Genomic DNA, 14,104 nt, shown 5'->3' on the forward strand with positions numbered 1-14,104 from the left:
CCTCTGACCTCACACCCTGCCCCCTCTACACAGTGAGCCTAGCTTAGGGGCCGATGCAATACAGTGTGCTCTGCCGAGCGCACTGTATAACCCGCAGTTGGATGCGGGTTGTATAGGCGCTAATTAATCCCCTTATGCAATAAGGGGATTAGCGCCTCTACAATGCACATCCAACGCGGAGTGAATCTAATAGCGCTAATCACATGCAAATGCATGTGATTGAGGCTATTAGGTATTCACTCCAGATGCAAAAAAAAGTGTGCGTCTAGGACAGGGGATATACAATACAGACATTTAAATACCCCCAAAAGTATAAATGATGCACAGGAATCAAACCTTTTCCAACAGAAAGGAAGCTGTAGAACTAGGGATCATGATTTGAAATGCTAAGGGAGTTAGATTCAGGAGCAGTTTCAGAAAATATTTCTTCATAGAAAGTGTGGAATAGGCATGGAATGATCTACCAGAAAAAAAGGCGGTGAAGACAAGAACAGTAATGGGATTCAAAAGGTCATGGGATCAACACAAGAGGATCTAATAGTTAGGGGAAGGGAATGAAGAAAAGGAGTAATCTATGGCTGATCTCAGATGTAACATTTCTGAATAGGGGATGACCTGCCTAGAGTGGTAGTTACTACCCTTAACAGAAGGCACCAGGGAGGGGGGCCAGAACCTGGCCTGCACGGAGTGGCACTTGCCACCCAAGCAACTCGCTGTGCAGACTGGATGGAACATTTGGGTCCTTTATCTGCTGTCATTTACTATGTTAAAATAGCTCCTAAGCATTACTTGTTCACCCTAGAATGATCATTAATATATATTTACACAGGCTAATGTCTATCAGTTTTGTAATTTCTACATGTATCTGTATTTATTAAAAAAAAAAAAAAAGATTAAATAGCTGACAATACAACACATACATTTTAAAAGGGCAGGTTTCCATTTAGAAACAGAATCCATAATTATGTAAGCTAAACTTAATACCAGTATGAGAAGATAAACAGATTTAAGATCATCAAAAGCTTGACGTTCCAGAGGTGAAAAAATCAAAAAAATAAAGCCACTTGCATGTAAATATTTGCTAATTATCCCAGAAACTGCCTATTATACATACTCCATTATTATGATGATACAGTGCTACCGGCATCTAAAAAAGATCTACAAAAACTGCCTAATCTGTAAGGTCTATGCTAGGGGTTGAGTTCGACCAGCAAAATCACAAAAATGATAATCAACAAAAGAATACCAGTGCTACAGTAGTATTTGTTGAAAAAATTGTAACTGGAACAAATTAAAGAATATAAATATCTAAATAGTTAGATCACCAAAAATGGAAAATGTTTAATAGAAAAGATGACTTGGGGGGAAACAAAAAATGACTTGCGGGACTGGAGAGACCTCCCTAGGAGGAACTTAGATTTAAAACTGAAGAAAAGTGTATGGAGTACATACACCTTGGTGAAACATGGACTTATCGTGAAAAGATCATGAAGAAAACACAGGCATTTGAAAAGCGGCATTATAGAAGTTTTAAGACTAGCTGGAAGGACATGTCCTCAGATGAAAGAGCTCATGAGACGGTGGGAGGGACACCACAGGGAGAAGAGCTAGTCTCAAGGAAAAGGAGATGTGTTGGTCATGTGAATTTATTTAATTGATATTGATTTATTTGATTTTGTAATGGGGGTGTGTATACAATAAAGGACAGAAAAGATAGTAGGGGTGCACAGTGTTGTTGGTTTTTCCTTTTCATTGCACTGGCCGCATTGGTTCATTTCTTTGCAATTTTTTTCATTTTGTAGTTTTGTTAGTGCAAATGGCATCACCTAAAATGTTTTAGTGCGCGCTATTGACAGTGCACTCGTAAAACTGTGCAGCGGCCCTACCAACTAAAGCCACACTGCTCCCATCTCCCTTAACTTACCCTATCCCTGGGGTCCATATGGAGCGAGAGCTATCCACAGTCACTTGTGCTCTGCCTATACTCTAAAATGGTGGCAGCCTTGGATCAGCCAGCACCATGCAGAGAATGGCACCAGCCCGCAGGAGCAATGGGGATTACTACTGCCCCACATGGATCCTGGTATGGGGTAAGCTAAGGGGCAGACACCCCAAGGGGGTGGGTATTTAAGCAAGTTTAAGCAGCATGGGGAAGGAAGGGGACGAAAACAAAAAGAAAATAAAAAACCTGGTTTGTTTTTACAAAACAGTAAGAAATGAAATAGGAAATGTCAATGAAGTTTCCTATTTCATTTTAAACAAAAGTAGAGGAAAACAGAACAGTTTGAGCAATGATTTAAAAAAAAAAAAAAAAAGGTCATCCTTTCAAAACATGAACAAAACAGAGGAACATTCAGCAGAGTTGACGACCTTCATACGGATGACGGCACTTGATAATGATGAAGATGCATGCTGTCCCAGCTCCCTAAAAAATAAAATAAAATAAAATGATTTTTAGAAAGTCATCCCTAGTCACAAGCTGACCTCCATATATACATCTTCAAAAGAAAGTCAAGGCTTCGGTACTTATTGGATTGACTTGCTATTCAACATTTTGTCACCTAAGGCTTTTGAGGGTGGGGTGGGAGAGGGGAAAACCTGTGCAACTGCCCCAGGCCCTGTGCTTTTGGGAGGGAAGGGCATTCCACACCATCATGGCAGCCATGCCCCCTACTCCTGCTGCAGTACAGGCCCCCCCCCCAAAAAAAAAAATAAATATATACAATATATATTTATTTATTTTTCTGCTGCTGCCTCCTTCCCCAAGGCAGCCCAACTGAGGAACAAGCACCATGGCTGTAGCTGTTCCCAGAGGCCCACTGGCATTACAGGAAAGAGTAAATGCTACCCCACTGTCCGCAGCTGAGTCAGCAGGAGAGTGGAGCCGCTGGTCAGGTCTTCTAACTGGCTATTGCTGCCATAGGCTCTTCTTCCTGCATTGGTCAAACAAGTGACCTGACCTGCTTTGGAGGGAGAGGAGCTGGCAAGCAGGAAAAACTAGAAGCACTTCACTGCTGGTCCTGCTCTCCTGCTGACTGGACTACAGCGGAGGGAAGGAGAGAATGAGAGAGGGTCCCCGAGAGCCTGGATGAGTAGCCTTCAAGCTGAGGCTTCAGTAATGGGGGAAGCAGAGGAATTGAGGTTTGAGGTGGAAGTGATGGGGGCAGGGGGGAGGAGGAGAGAGAGAGTGGAAATTGAAAGATGGGGAGAGTGAGAACTGAGGCATGGGCTAGGGAGACAGGGTCATCCTTGGAGTGTGGGGGGAGGGGGCGCAAATCAATGTGATCATTCCAATAAAGATCAATGGGTGGAGAGTGAAGAAGAAATGTGCGAAATATTAAACAGATACTTCAGTTAGCTAGTTGAAAAGACAGTGGATGGAGGTGGAGTAGACCACTGAAGGACCTGTTCAATAGATCCCTGGAAACAGAAGTAGTGCTGCATGATTGGAGAAGAACGGTGGTGGTCCCGCTTCACAAAAGTGGGAGCAGAGAGGAAGCTGGAACCTACAGGCTGGTTAGCCTCACCTCAGTGGTGGGAAAATTAATGGAGACTCTACTGAAGGAAGAGATAGTGAACTATCTACTAGCTGGTGGGTTGCTCAACCTGAGGCAGCATGGATTCACCAGGGGAAGGTCCTGTCAGTCAAATCTGATTGCTTTTTTTTTTTGATTGGGTGACTAGAGAATTGGATCAGGGAAGAGCACTCAATGTGATTTACTTGGATTTTAGTAAAGCTTTTGATACGGTCCCACATAGGAGACTCGTGAACAAAATGAGTAGCTTGGGAGTGGGTGCCAAAGTAGTAGCTTGAACTGCAAACTGACTGACAGGAGACAGCATGTAATGGTAAATGGAACCTACTCTGAAGAGAGAACAGTGTTAAGTGGAGTGCCACAGTGGTCAAAGATTTGGCAGCTGGGATTCAGCGCCAAGAAGTGCAGAGTCATGCATCTGGAGTGCGGCAATCTAAAACAGCTTTATGTGATGGGTGGTGAAAGACTAATGTGCACAGACTGGGAGAGGGACCTCAGTGTGATAGTGTCTGATGATCTGAAGGTGGCAAAGCAATAGCTAAAGCCAGAAGGATGCTCGGCTGCATAGACAGGAATAATCGTAAGAAAAGAAGTGATAATGCCCTTGTACAGGTCCTTGATGAGGCCTCACCTAGGGTTCTGCGTTCAGTACTGGTGCCCATATCTAAAAAAGGATAAGTCAGGATAGAGGCGGTCCAAAAAAGAGCAACCACAATGGTGAGGGGTCAGCATTGGAAGACTTATGAGGAAAGGCTGAAGGATCTGAATATGTACACCCTGGAAGAGAGGAAGTGCAGCTTAGATATGATACAGACCTTCAGATATCTGAAAGGTTTTAATGATGCACAATCCAACTTTTCTGTTGGAAAGAAATCAATAGAATTAGGGGTCATGAAATGAAACTCCAAGGAGGACGACTCAGAACCAATGTCAGGAAATATTTCTTCACGGAGAGGGTGGTGAATGCCTGGAATGCCCTTCCAGAGGAAGTGGTGAAGACGAAACAGTGAAGGAATTCAAAGGGGCATGGGGTAAACACTGTGGATCCCTAAAGTCTAGAGGATGGAAATAAAGAAAAGAGTGCATGCTAGTGTGGCAGTTGATACCCTTAACAAGAAAGCCTTGATACTCCTAAAGCAACTCCAACATTGCTCTTTGCTTTCACGGCAATGGTTAAGGGAAATTGGATTCAAACAGCATTCGAAGGCTCTGACTTTTACAGTCTGGTAAACTAAGCATGGGGGTAACCTGCACAATGCAAAAGATACTGTCATAAGCTTGCTGGGCAGACTAGGTGGATCATTTGGTCCTCTTCTGCCATCATTTCTGTGTCTATCACTTCCAGCAGGGTAGATGTGCCATAGACCTCAGCTGAGACACCCCACTCACCCTAACCTTTTAACCTCAAATCGAAGGGGGGGGGGGGAAGGGGTGGTCCCCTTTAGTCAATTCACCTTGGGCTGGGCCCCACATCCCTCCAAGAGTTAGCCCTGCTTCCAACCACCAGGGCACACCTTGGGAAGGAAACAGCATTGTAATGTGGGACAAAATGGGAATTTTGCTTATATAACAAATCAAGTTTCACCACGCTCCATCATGGAAGATGAAATGCAAGTAATCACTTCAAATAAAATATGAGTGCTACTGTTAGCTTTACAGGCACTGATGGTGTATCTTAAGTACTCTACTTTAAAATTCACAGAAACAGGAATCTTCAATAATATGAATGCAAAGCATAGTTACTTTTATTTTATTTATATCCCATGCATGCCAAAGTTCACAGTGAGTTACAGTGAGAATATACAGTACATCAAGCAATATCTCTTCTCCCTTTTCAGCTGCTTGCAGAGTGGAGGATAAAGACCCAGATACTTAAGGCAGAAAAGACTATGCTTGTCAGGATCTTGCCCTTTAGGAGACAACTCAAAGTACCCTACATTCAAGTACCTCAAATACAGAAATAGAACACAACAGGCCTGGATTTTTCAGTGGAAATTAGGAGTTAGATTGGCTTTCTCCCAAAAATATTTTGGGTGGCCTCAAGATTGCTGCCATCAACTCCTGTGGTGGCTGCTTTGACAGTTTTTTCCCCAGATGCACTTAACCATCCATCCCCCAGACCACCTTTCAACACATGCACTCACTCACTGCAGATCAAGCAGGCAATGTTCCCTTAAATTTTTGAAAGGCTACATTGACAATTTTCTTTTTGTGCAACTTTTTATAAGCAAAGTTAAAATTTGTGCACTACGAGCCAGTATAATGCAAATATCAGAATTTCTTGTGTGCTGGGCTCACAACCTCTGTGTGTATGCACAAGGGCACAGCTTACAGGGAACAGTGCAAGAAGGCTTTGCTGTAAAAACAATAAAACAAAATAGGTACAAGCTGTGATGAAGCATTTAAATTCTCACAGCATACCAAAAATAAAATGGATACATATAATCACAATAAAATAGATCGTACAAATGAATCTTTTGCAATTGCTGAAGTTACTTTACCAAATAATTTTTGCATGTTTCAAATCGGAACAGAAATACATTTTAAAGATCACCAAGCTCTACATAATACATAACCAAATATGCATATACCACACATCACTATGAAAAAATATTTAAACATTCCACATATTTTAGGGAACCAGATTTAGCACAAGTAGTGGATCAGGGAGAAATAGTGGATGCTGCTAATCTAGATTTCAGCAATGCTTCTGACACCGTCACAAAAAAGAAGACTGGAAAATTAACTAGCCAGAGCAGGAGTAGAACAGAAAGCTGTCACCTGGGTGAAGAACTAGTTAAGCAAGAGAACTCAGAATGGTAGTCAGTAGGGTCCATTCTGGTGAAAGTGAAGCGACCAGTGCAGTGAATCATGATTTAATGACTGGGCTAGTTTTCATTATCTTTATTAGCTACGCTACAGAGCAACTTGAAGGAAAACTTGCTTCCAGAAGACACAACAATCTGTAATATGGTAGGCACCAAGGGTGGAAAAGAAACAGGGATGTGAAAAAAATGGAATGGTCAAGGGTTTGACTTCAGTGCAAAAGAAGCGTTAAATCATGCAACTTGAGGAACAAACATTTGTTAGCCACATCATTTAGAAAGACAAGAACTGGAAACCGTTGCATAGGAAAAGGTCCAAGGAATAACCATTCCAGATGACCTGCACATTGCAAGTCAGCATAGCCAAGTAGCAGGGAAAGCCAACAGCATGCTCGGGTACATAAGGAGAAATAGGACGTAATGTCTCTGCATAGGCCATTAATGAGATCTCACATCGACTACTGTGTTCACTTCTAAAGGCCAATTCAAAGGACTACCAAAATAATAGAGGACCTATAAAACAAACCTTACAGAGGTTTAAGGCACGCAAAATGTATTTGCTGGAGGAAAGAGAAGACAGGAGATAGGAGAGAAACAAAATGTTTAGCAGGCTTCTATAAAGTACAGGAAGGTGGCATTTTCCACAGAAAAAATAAATTCAAAGACAAGGGGTCCTGAAATTAAGTTGGGTAGGAGGATCAGAGGAAATACAAAGAGGGTGGTTGATGCCTGGAATAGCCTAGCAGAGGTGGTGGAAACCACAAATGAAGTTAATCTGCTTTGTGATAGTTATAAGACAGTGGTAAGAACAGGGCTGAGATGCTGAATAAGGGGACCTGTGTGTTCATTTAAGCACAGAAACTCGTAGAGAACAGTAAAGGATCAAAAAGGGGAAATGACAGACTTGGATAGAGAGCAATCTACAGGCAGTTAAGCTTCTATGGTTGACAGATGGGAAATATCCTTAACTATCACAGTGTGGGTAGGAACACATGTTCCACCCACTTTGTCCAGTTAACTTCCAATGTTATCCACATAGTTTGATCAGAAAGCGTGAGAAAGCTCTCAGGAGTCCAGATGAACAAGAGATTATGCGTAAAGCCCAGCAGGTCTTGAAATGGCAGTCCCTGTAACAACCCACAGATAGATTTGCAAGCAAGCCACAAACACAATTTTAGATGTTAAAGCTGATGGCTACACAAACTCCACCCAGCTGGGGCTGAACCCAATTAGCTGCCTTACTCAAACTTCTCCATAGTTCTCTCTTCCTGCTGAGGTAATGAACTCAGGGGACCTGTTTGCTGAAGTTTTGTTCCAGCATGAGCTCCATCTGTGCCTGGACACTCATCTCATTGCTGTGTTTGCTCCTTGGATCGATCTGGATTCTAACTGCTGCCTGGATCTGACTCTGTTACCAGCTGACATTCAGCCTTGGTGTAATCAGAAAAGCTTACATATTTACTAAGGGCCTTAATCTGTCAGGTATCTATGGCCTGACTACGTACCTGACACTGATATTGTATGGCTCTTGAAGAGTTTTATTTTGACAGTTAATCTGATCTAGCATAACATAAAAACATAAGATAGGAAAACTGGTCCTTACCTGCTAATTTTCATTCCTGTAGTACCACGGATCAGTCCAGACAGTGGGGTTGAGCCTCCTGTCCAGCAGATGGAGACAGACAAAAACTGAAAGGGTATCCCATATCAGGACAGAGCCTACCCTGCATCCCTTCAGTATAAACGTTATCAATGCAGATAAATATAAAGATAACCAGGATAAGATCAAGCAAGCAACAAGTACTGATAATTTGAATAATTCAAAAACCTGTATATAATCGCTCTTGCATATATATCCATATTCATCTAGGAGATGCTTCCAGTGCCTTAAAGTTATGATAGGAAGTCGAGACATCCAATAAACTGTGATGAAAAGAACTTCAAGCGGACATAGCAGATAGAACACGGGAGAGAGTCTGGACTAATCCGTGGCTACAGGAACAAAAATTAGCAGGTAAGCACCAATTTTCCTTTCCCTGTATGTACCCGGATCAGTCCAGACAGTGGGATGCACCAAAGCTTTCCCAAACAGGGTGGGACCGAGACAGTCCCGCTCGAAGCACCTGCCTTCCGAAGGAGCCAAAAACTGGCGCCTGCACATCAAGGCGATAATGACAAGCAAAATTATGCAGAGACTTCCAAGTAGCTGCTCTGCAGATTTCCTGCGGTGAGACCGACTGACTCTCCACCCAAGAAGTAGCCTTTGAACGCAAAGAGTGGGCCTTTAAGCCCTCCAGAACCGGCCAGCCCCGACAGATATAGGCCGACGCAATCGCCTCCTTTAGCCAGCAGGTAATCGTAGCCTTAGAAGCCTTGTTCCCTCTATTTGGGCCACTCCAAAAGACAAATAGATGATCATAGACCCGAAACTCATTTGTAAAATGCAAGTATCGCAGCAGTACCCATTTTACATCATGGCGCCGGAAGTCACCACCACCAGGTCACAATGTCTTCAGAAGAGAAAGCAGGAAGTTCAACAGACTGACGTGAAAGGAGGACACAACCTTCGGCAAGAACAACGGTACAGTCTTAAGGGAGACCCCTGAATCAGAAAAACGGAGAAATGGCTCCCTACAAGACAACGCTTGGAGCTCTGACACCCTCCTGGCGGAGCAGATAGACATGAGAAAAACTGCCTTAAGGAGTTAGATCCTTAAGCGTGGCCCGCCAGAGGGGTTCAAAGGGTGCCTCGCAAAGAGCCTGAAGCACCAAGGATCCACGAGGGACAAGTAGGTCGGACCGGCAGATTCAAATGCTTGGCCCCCTTGAGGAACCGAATGACATCTGGATGAGTCGCCACAGTGTAACCATCGATACTGCCTAAGAGGGACCCAAGAGCGGAGACCTGAACCCGTAAAGAGTTGAAAGATAGCCCCTTGGAAAAGCCATTCTGGAGAAAAGAGAGGACTTGGGAGACCGGAGACTTGCGCACCGACACGCCGGACTCAGCACACACAGTCTCAAAAACTCTCCAAACCCGGACGTAAGCGAGAGAAGTAGAGGTCACCCTTGAGGGGAGGACCTGGGAGCAGTGAGTCAGAATCCTGATCTGGATCAGGGACCGGGGATGGCTTGGGAGAGGATCCTGTGGCAATGGGACCCCCGGTACCACCCTGACTCTGATGGAGCCCTGACCCTCTGGCACTGCAGGAGGCTGCGGAGTGGAAATCCACTGGCTTTTCACTGGGGGGGGGGCGGGGGTGTCATCCTCCTCTTGCAGATTAGCCAGATAGGATTTGTGCATTAGAAGCACAAACTCCATAGAAAAATGAGCCTTAGACTTCTGGGGGGGGGGGAGGAGGAGGAAGGGTCAGGGATCCCCTCCGGGGAATGTATGGGGCTTAAATCCAGAGGAGAAATCGGTGAATCAGGCTCATCTCCCTCCTGCAGCCAAAGCTGCTCCCAAAATGTCCACCTTTCCCACGGTTTGCCGAGCAGGAAACAGCCTGGCCACGTGGTGGGAAGCCCGACCCCGGGTCGCTGGTCTCGCTGATGGCGTGGAGGGCCCCCCCCCCACCCGGCAGGCACCCGGAGCAGAGCCCATCATGGGAGAGCTGCGTGGCAGGCTCCCCGCAGGCAAGACACACACTGAATGCGGCATTAGCTGAGAAAGAAATCGCTGCAGAGAAGGGAATCAGCTGGGCTGTCCTGGTAAGCGAATGCAGGGAACAAACCCTGCATGCTGCCAGAAACTATCTCCTACTTGTTTCTTCACTTTTCTATTTTTACACAGCAAGAGCAGGGGAATAAGCTTCTCTGTCAGAAGACCTGAGGAATTAGACTTCTTGGGGTTAGACAGCCAGCGAGGGGGAGTGACTGGACTACCAGTATCACCCCAAATCTAGTCAGGTCACCAGGAAAGGGGAGCCTAGGCTGAAGAATCAAGGGCCCCTCTAGGCTCCCAGCAGAGCGAGGAGACAGAGCTGTCTCTGAGAAAATAAACAGATATATTTTTCTTTTTTTTGTTGTTGAAAATTTAGCAATGATAGTTAATACTTGCTTGATCTTGAGACTTATGATAAGGAAAAAAAACCCATAGGGAGAAGAAATTAAGGAAGAAAGGAAACCGCAGGTTCAGCTGCCTGCATCTGCTGGAGACAGACAAATACTGAAGGGATGCAGGGTAGGCTCTGTCCTGATAGGGGATACCTTTTCAGTTTTTGTCTGTCTCCATCTGCTGGACAGGAGGCTCAACCTCACTGTCTGGACTGATCCGGGTACGTACAGGGAAATGCCATGCTGGGTCAGACCAAGAGACCATCAAGCCCATCATCCTGTGTCCAACAGTGGCCAATCCAAGTCACAAGTACCTGGCAAGTACTCAAATATTAAATAGATCCCAAGCTACTATTCCTTATTGATTAATAGCAGTTCACTGACTTCTTTAGGAACTTAGCCAAACTTTTTTTAAACCCAGTTATACTAACTGCTGTAACCACATCCTCTGGCAATGAATTCCAGAGCTTAACTTATGTGTTGGCTGAAAAATAATTCTCCAATTTGTTTTAAATGAGCTACATGCATAGAGAAAACATGTTTTGAAAAATAATATAAGAAAACAGATAGAGGTCAATATTCACAAAAAGCTGAGAGCTTAAATGCAGATGTCAATATTCAAAAGCCATTTAGATGGATAACTTTTCAGTTATCCATCTAAACAGCTACCTGGTGATATTCATCTAAATTCTAGCCATTTAAGATGTTATGCAGCTAGAATTTAGCCGCATTAAGCTGGGGGCATTCCGGGGTGGGTGGGAGGCATTTCCAGGTAGAGCAGAGAGGGAGAAAAATTGGTTCTTACCTGCTAATTTTCGTTCCTGTAGTACCACAGATCAGTCCAGACAGCTAGGTTTTGCCTCCCTTCCAGCATATGGAGACAGATAAAGTTTGAAGGGCAACGCCTCTTAACCTGGTGTGCCACCTGCTATTCCTCAGTATGTACTCTTATGCAAGCAGAATAGTAATTCAATTAACTTCCCTCCATCGCCCAGTGCCGAAACCTGAGCCTTCAGGGAATTGTAAGACAGCCCCTTTGTCGAGACCATTCTGCAGAAAGGAAAGGACTAGGGTCACTGGAGCTTGTCTAGGATGTACCCCCATGAAGTTGACACCATGACTAGAAGACTCTCCAGACACAAACCTATGCCAGAGATGTAGAGGTCTTTCTGGCTCGCAGCAGCGTAGATATAACCGATTTTGGATAACCTTTCTTCCTCAACTGTTTCCTCTCAAAAGCCATGCCGAAAAGATAAAAGCGAGCCGCCCAATCAAAAAACATATGACCTTGATGCAGGAGATTCGGCAGATGACCCAGATGCAGGGGCCCGTCCAAGGCCAGATTCATAAGATCTGCGAACCATGGCCTTCGTGGCCACAAGAATCACTCGACCTGGGTGAAGTTCTATCTTCCTGATTATCTTGCCCACCAGCGGCCAGGGAGGAAACACGTAGAGGAGAACACCGACCGGCCAAGGAACCACAAGAGCATCCAACTCCCTCCATGCCATAATCCCGTCTGTGTCTGAAAAAGCGCAGAGCCTTGGCATTTGCCCGAGTTTCCATCAGGTCTACATGAGGTTCGCCCCACCTGCGACAGATCATTTTCATGGCTGTTTTGGACAGCTCCCATTCTCCTGGGTCTAGTTGCTGATGGCTGAGGAAGTCCGCTTGTATGTTTGTCGATCCTGCTATGTGAGACGCCGTCATCTCCAAATGTTGCTCCACCCAGGACAACAGCATCTCTGCTTCGAGAGCTACCGGATGACTCTTGGTTCCTCCCTGCCTGTTGTTATAGGCCACGGTCGTCGCATTGTCCGACAAGACTCTAACTGCTTGATGGCGCAGCAGAGGAAAGAAGCTCTTCAGAGCTAGTCGAACAGCCCTTGTCTCGAGGCGACTGATCGACCAGGTCGCCTCCTCCGGCAACCACCGGCCCTGAACAGCTCGGGGCTGACATACTGCCCCCCAGCCAGACAGGCTGGCGTCTGTCATCACGACCATCCACAGGGGAATTTCCAGATTCACGTCATTCTACAAATTGCCGAGGACAAGCCATCACGCAAGACTGGACCTGAAGATGTCTAAGTGGCAGCGGAAGGTGGAATTATTTTAACAGTGGGTTCCACTGGGCCAGCAACGCCACCTGCAGAGATCTCATATGTGCAAAGGCGCACAGGACTAGATCTAAGGTAGATGCCATGGAACCAAGAATCTGCAAGTAGTCCCAAACCCTGGGCACAGAGGCTTGAAGCAAACTTCGGACTTGGCCTTGCAACTTGCAAATCTTGTCCTCTGAGAGAAAGACCTTTCCCACATGGGTGTCGAAGCGCGCTCCTAAAAATTCCAGGACCTGGGAGAGGGCTAAACGGCTCTTGGCAAGGTTGACCACCCAGCATAGGGACCTTAGGAGGCCTAAGACCACATTCACCACCTGCAAGCACAGAATCTCCGACTTCGCACGGATGAGCCAATCGTCCAGGCAGGGATGCACCAGAATCCCTTCCCTCCTTAGGGCCACTGCTACTACCACCATGACTTTAGTTAAAGTCCTTGGGGCCATGGCCAAGCCGAACAGTAGAGCACAGAACTGAAAATGTTGTCCCAGAATCTTGAATCTGAGGATGTTCCTGGCGAATCCTGATATGGAGATAGGCTACTGTCAGGTCCAGGGATGCCAGAAATTCACCCTTCCGCACTAAGCAATTACAGAGTGGAGCGTCTCCATCCGGAAATGGGGGCCTTGATAGGCACGTTCACATTTTTCAAATCCAGGATGGGACGAAAGGTCCCGTCCTTCTTTGGACCACAAAGTAAATGGGGTAACGTCCCTTCCCGAGCTCCGCTGGAGGGATGGGAACAATGGCTCCCAGACTTTGGAGCCGACCGAGGGTCTGGCGAACTACAAATTCCTTTTCTGGAGACCCACAAGGAGATACCAGAAACAGGTTTTACAACTGATGAGCAAACTCTAAAGCATAGCCATGTTTTATCACGGAGAGGACCCTCTGATCTGACAATCTTGACCCACTCCTCGAAAAAGAGGGTCAGCCAACCTATGACCGGACTCTCGGAGTGGGTCGGCCATGACTCATTATGCTGACTTGGCCATGCTGGGCCCTTGTGCTGTGCTGTCCCAGGCCGCTCTACGTCCATGATAGGACTACGACCAAAGCTGGAACCTCCCCGAGGCTTGTCTCTGGCCCAAATTCTGGGTCCTGCTCTGACGAAACTGCCTTTGGTTGCGAAAACAGGAGCGGGAGGAGAAGGGTTGCTGACCTTTTGGCCTACCTTCCGGTAGCTTATGGAGTTTGTTCTCGCCCAGGTGCTTGATAAGCTGTTCCAGATCTTCCCCAAGCAGGAACTTTCCCTTGAATGGGAGGGCCCCCAGTTGCGCTTTCGAAGAAACATTCGCTGACCAAATGCGGAGCCACAGCAGTCTACGTGCTGAAATCGCTGAGACCATGGTATGCGAGGAAGTGCGAGGAAAATCAGAGATGGCATCCGCACCATAAGCTACCACTGCCTCCAATCGTTCAGCCTGTTTCGCCTCCAGGGGATCAAGTTCCTTGACGCTCTGCAACTGCTGTACCCAGCGGAGGCCTGCCTGGAGCATATAACTGCTACACACTGCAGCACAAATATTCAGGGCAGAAACTTCAAATATCCTCTTAAGATACCCCTCCA

The sequence above is a fragment of the Rhinatrema bivittatum genome, chromosome 2 (assembly GCF_901001135.1).
Source record: "Rhinatrema bivittatum chromosome 2, aRhiBiv1.1, whole genome shotgun sequence".
Lineage (NCBI taxonomy): Eukaryota > Metazoa > Chordata > Amphibia > Gymnophiona > Rhinatrematidae > Rhinatrema > Rhinatrema bivittatum.